The 6000-nt window shown below is 43.9% G+C and overlaps 1 protein-coding gene across 3 annotated transcripts in view; it reads right to left on the bottom strand.

Annotated features, from left to right (window-relative positions):
* Shrm (shroom) overlaps positions 1-5139 on the bottom strand; it is a 117292-nt gene extending 112153 nt beyond the window's left edge. For all 3 annotated transcript variants that reach the window (XM_071706040.1, XM_071705957.1, XM_071705866.1), the window contains exon 1: positions 4664-5139. The gene's annotated coding sequence lies outside the window, so the exon portion shown is untranslated. The remainder of the gene's footprint in view (positions 1-4663) is intronic.
* Positions 5140-6000: the final 861 nt, after the last annotated feature.

Consider the following 6000-nt stretch of genomic DNA (forward strand, 5'->3'; position numbering starts at 1 on the left):
ATCTGTCTTTGCTCCATTCACAGCGGGGATGTACTCCGAAATTGTACGGCGCAGCTTACAAAGCACCGAAAAAAAGGAGGAAAAACTGAAAGCTGTACTTCCGTGCATGTAATAAGTACATCGCGGACCCCGGTCTGTCTGATCATCATACGAAAGAATGGCTTTACTCCTGAAATAGCAATTGCGATCCGGTAATAACGCCTTTCCAACATTTACCCCGGTCGCTCATTACCGCCGCGAGGTACGTGCGTTTCTCCAGGGATTTACATGCGTCCGCTTTTCACGATTTACAATGTTTAGAGGCGCGCGCGGCCGATATCCCGCGGCAGTATATGCTCTTCCATCGTCCTTCCCTCGCGCTCTTCCGCTTCTTGAACTCCATGCTCATTCCTCGTTTAACCCTTCCCCCCCCCTTCATGTTGATTCCCAAGATTATGGGCCAATCGTCGATTATGCCCGCTCTGGAAGCTCGCAATTTCAATGGCTATTGCCTGCCAAACAAGAATATTAATGCAAAATGGATTACCCCCGATAAATAGATAACCTTCATTCCCTTCTCATCGATGCCACCTTATTCCTTATCTCCATTCTTTCTCTTTCTCGATACGAAGGACATTCGGTTGCAATGTCCACCGGCATATTGCCATAGTAGTACGCACGAAACGGTAGGACGGTCGGATAGAGATGCGATGAGGAAAATATTCAAGATGCGCCGAGATAAACGGCCTAGACAGTCATTCGATCGCAGTCCTTCGCTATTCTCGAATGCATAATGCCAACGAAATCGATTTAATGTGCTGCTTTTTGCCCTTACCCTTAGGAATAATGCGGCGAATGAACGATGTCGAATACCTAATCGATGCATTATGTCGTCCAGGGTGGTCGAGAGATACGCGGTATACCAGACGAAATTTCCATATATGACTTCTCAATTTAAAAAAATTATAATAATTGTTGAAATATACATATATTTTTTTCACTGTTAAGCCGCGTAAATGTCGCGTGTAACCAAAAACCATTAGTATAAACTGATCCATTCGTAGGTCGTTCCATTAGTCGGTAGTCATTTTTCAACGTAATGATCTTCTTACCTGGGACAGAGCCTATATAATCATTAGGATAGATCACGTTATTCCGCATGGACGACCTGGAAAGCGACTACTGATCTTCGCGAGGGAATGTATTTCAGTCCAAGTGGATCTTCCAATCTAATAATCGAAGAGATGTAACTAGGAGAACGGAAGCCTACATTCGTTAAACACGAATGAGCACGGCAGGTTCACATAATTTCAGGAGCCTCCCGTGGAACGTTCTTGAGTAATACGCGCGCGATTTCAAGGCAATTTCAAGCGTTTCACCTACGTTCGTTTCGTACGTTTCCTCTCTCTCTCCTCTCTAGCCTTCTCCATTTCACACAACGTTGGAATTTTTAAATTTTGAATAAGATTATCTTGCTTAGAAACCGTCGACTACAAGACTATGACTGTTCAAAAATCCTATAGAATTATAGAAATCGATCATCAAAAAGGGACAACGAATACTATAGACTCTGCCAAAAGCTACTTTTCAGAAATGTTTAGACGGAAAACCTTTTTCCTTTAAAAGAAACAAACTAGATTTAGCTCAGCAGGCTAAGCAGGTACTCAAGATAAAACCCTTGCGTAAATCTTAAATCTTTTTTCTATTTTAAAAGTCAAGTCTATTATAATACCTATAATCAGCTTATAGCGGAGCGTTAATAAATAGACTGATATTTTTAACGATACTCCTTCAAAATTATCGCTAGAAAATAAAGTAATTAAAATTTAATTGTGTGCGTGAAATGTAACGTAATAATTATTTTATCAATTATTGATCCTTCTCATTGTAAAAATGATAAACTCAATTAATATTACTGCTAGTTGTTATATCGCGTAATTCCTCACATTATACATAAAATCATATTACTTCATCATTCTAAGGTTAATAGTTTCAATGCACGTAATAGTAATGTTTCCACGGTCAAAGGGCACGATAGCTTGCGTACGCAGCCACTTTCACTGTAGCCCCTTCACGAAGGATTGAAGCGTTTAATGATGGTATTTTAATAAGCGTTACATTTGGAGGTCTCCCCGGGTGTGTTTGGTATGTGTCGGAATGGCTGGCCAGCCATAATTATTACAGGTAGCTACCTACATCAATGTCTGACGCGTCGGACTATACGGCAGAATTCTCGGTTCTTAGAGGTAGTTGCTCGGTAGTTCCTCTCCATTCATGAGAGGAACTTTCTATTGCGTGCACGAATACCTGTACGGAAAAACGTATTAGCCGTAACGAATCTTTGTTCCGGTATTCGTAACGATTTTTCATGCGTCGCACCGGCTAATACGCTTATCGAAATCGAACTACATTGCCTGACGTGTTTGTTACCAGACGTGCAAACACTTTTATTGGCAATTGCGCAATCACTTCTATAATTATCAACTGTCGGCGTGAACACGAATAACTGGCTAATAATATATCGAAAATGACACTTTTATTCTTGCGTAAAATTTTTTTCAAATGGCTCACATTTCGCAGTATAATATGCATAATCAATATACCAATATGAGCATCCGGCAAACTGGCATTTATTACTGTTTCATCACTCTTTACGTAAAATAGTCTTTTCTAATTCTACGTACAGAATATAAATAAATTTTATAGTTTTAATTTAGTTTACGCTGCTAAATTTAATAATATTTAGCAGTCAGTGTATATATATCCCTATTTTATTAATTACATACATTTACTACGTGAGCCACATAATTTAAATCATTCATAATATGATTCCGTTCCAGTACACTGATTCAAAGATTAATTTAATTAATTTTTCTTTGCTCCAATTCGCGATGGACTTGCAAACTTGGATAATGAAATTGTGTTATATCTTAAATTTCAGAGTAGTTTCGGAACCATTAATATCGGACAATAAAAATTTATATTCTGATTGCATAAAACATTTTATTAACGAGAATTATGTTCTCGTATTTCTGATATTTTTAATATTCTCAATCTAATCCTGTCTTATCAATAATATAAAAATTATAATTAATTTTTCTTTCCTCCCTGAGTCGCACAATGAAAACACGTAAGCAACTATAGTCTAAATTTTATTTTACGAGTTCAACCTAAATCTCAATTTGAGAATTAGCACATAATAGCTAATACTTCTCCTACCCGATCGCGCATTCGTTAAGATCAGCTATCTATCCGCGCAACTACTTTCACACAATTATATTCGCACGTTGTATTACCACTCGCAATTTAATCCTGTTACAGCGCACTCCTCCTCTATTCGTAGAGAATTTAATAAATCCTCTCTCGCTCCGATTCACGCGGCCGCGCAGCGCGGCGGCGTGGCGCGCGTCGATATCACGCTTATCCACGCCGTTCGCCGTGCCGAAGAAGCAACCTACGAACGCGCGGAAAAGGTCAAGGCACCAGCCTTGGTATCGACCTGATGTCAAGGCCATCGCTGCGCCGCAGCGCGCGCGCGCAAACAACGCTCGCGTGTTTATATTTTATTTAAAAATTGACGCAACTTGAGAGGAGACTCGCGAGTCGCGAGTCAACAACCTATACTCGGTGAAGTAGTGACTCGTTGATTATACTTGCGAATGCGACTGCCTTCTTCGGGCTCGAGCGAGGAGCGATCGTCTCCTTCGGAAGAAAGTTACGCCGAGGCCACGGACGAAACAATGGATTCAACCGGAAAATCGGTTCAACGCACCGGTCGGTACGTCGAAAAAGGTTCCTTGGAAATGTCGAGATTCGCTACTAATGACGGTCCACGTCCGATACACCGTACACATCTTCCATAGAGAACGTGCACGCTGTATGGCGTTGCTTTCCCGTTCAGAAGTCGCGATCGAGCACCGGTAACACCGACGATTTTCGGGATTGTGTGTATCTCGCGTGGAGAACGAGAATGCGCAAGCCAGGAGTTCCGGTAGGGATCGCTATCTGAAATTTGCTCAGGTAGAAGAATGACTTCTTGAAATTCGCACCGCCATTTTTCCTCCTCGCGAAAAGAGGAGCGATACGAACCGAAAACCGAAACCGTTACGCGTTCAGGAAGTCTCTAACTATTTCGGAGCACATGTGGAGCGCGCCGAATTTTAATTGTGCCATTAAATTCACCGAAGCCGGCGCCGCGGCGTGATTATTAAATTTGCGAACGGTCGCGATAATATTCGTGACGAACAACTCGCGTATTTCTTCGCTGAAATGAAATGAAATTAAATATGTGTGCGAGGGCCATATCAGAGATTTATACACAGTTCTTGTTGCGACTCGTGAATGGAGAATTTGCTTAATGAACTGAAGCGTGAAACACGGAGCAGACAGGGCCAAGTCGTCGCGCGCAAGTATCCGTTATGTAATGACGTGTCCCCATCAAGCACGTGGTATCAGCTTATCGCGCTTTCGAAAGAAACACGAGAGAGTACCCGTAGTAATGGGCAGGTGCGAATGCGCTTTGCGAGCAGCAGGCTTCCTCGAGCCTTAAGCCTTAAGGTATCGCCTAGAAACCCTTACGACTAAAAGACGGGTGAGTCCTCGCCGCCACCTGGCGCGAAGCGCGCAGGTGTTGGCGAGAAAGAAGCGAAGAAACATAGAAGCTGATATTGTAGCTGGTCCCCACCTGTTGATGCACGAAGACGGCTGCAGCTCCGCACCGCTCGATCGTCGTTGCTATGCCGCTACTGTCGCAGGGAGAGGCCGGTGCTCCAGGTCGATCCAGGCGGAGTCCTTAAGATCCGAGAAAGACAACGATGGGGGATAAATCGAAGCGCGAGAGGAACGAAGAAATCAGCACCACCCACTGTACATTAAACACCACGTCACACGTCGGAACGCTGGCGCTGGCTCTCTCTCGAGAGCCACGCGCGTGAGAAAGGATGGGTTTTTTCTTCCCCGATATACTCCCTTCGACTTCCCTTCACCTTTTCTCTCTTTCTCTCCGTGATTCCGGAGCGGCGATTCACCACGCAATACCGTCGACCGGGACGTTATCAGTCCACATATAAGCGTCTCTAACGTCTCGCGACGATGTTGACGGAGACATTCTATCGGCGCGTTCGTAATAAAAGACACGGCCCGCGATCCATTCCGCGCGAGCGCCGTTGCACGACTGTTGCCGATGTTAGCCGACCACGGCGCCGCGCGAGGTAACCGAGAAAGGCCGAGGACGGCCGAGAATCGGCGGGCGGAGCCGATCGCGGCCGATTCGACTGGATGGAATGCGCGGCGGAAACCAGCCGGGATCGGAATCGGGATCGGGCGCGCTCCGCCGGTGCTCCGCCGGTTCGAAGGCAATCCAAGGCAAACGACCGAGCGCCTGCCCGCTCCTTCGTTCCTCCGCGCCGTAGAAGCCCTTAAGACTGCTATAATCTATGTCTATTATCCCTCTTCTCCGTTCGCCGTTCTCGACCGCGTTATCCCGCCCGTACTTTGCGATACGCGGCGCGCTAAATTTGCGCCGATTCGAATTGAAGCTTAATCGAGCGTCGGCTTTAAATTCCTTTCTTAGGTCTACGAATTAGCGATTAGGAATTCAATTAATAGATAGACACGCGGCGTAGCGAATTCTTGCGTCGGAGTTTAATTAAAGAGGCTCGCCCAACATTAAAAATGACGAGAGGACGGGAATTAATTTGTATAAATCAAGGTTTGCTACAAAGTTAGAAATGTGGTATAAAAGAGAATAATTTTATGCTTCACATATGTGAAGGTTTAAAAAAAAAAAAACCTTTGATCTGCATAGAAGGAAGATGATATTTTTCTCGTGGAATTACAAATTAGCATCAATCACAACGAAATCCACAGAAAGTGATAAAGCGACGTCGTGAATGATTCATAACGCTTGCTAGATGTCAGGGTACATTATTTAATAGCCGGAGGATATCTCTAGCTATTAAATAATGTCTAATTAAACCGCGTATCGTTTTGCAATATTAGCTTCATACGATCGTACGTCAT

Source organism: Temnothorax nylanderi, unplaced genomic scaffold (genome assembly GCF_030848795.1).
Source record: "Temnothorax nylanderi isolate EJ_2023f unplaced genomic scaffold, tnyl_v1.0 TNYL_tig0001_pilon, whole genome shotgun sequence".
In the NCBI taxonomy this organism is placed as follows: domain Eukaryota; kingdom Metazoa; phylum Arthropoda; class Insecta; order Hymenoptera; family Formicidae; genus Temnothorax; species Temnothorax nylanderi.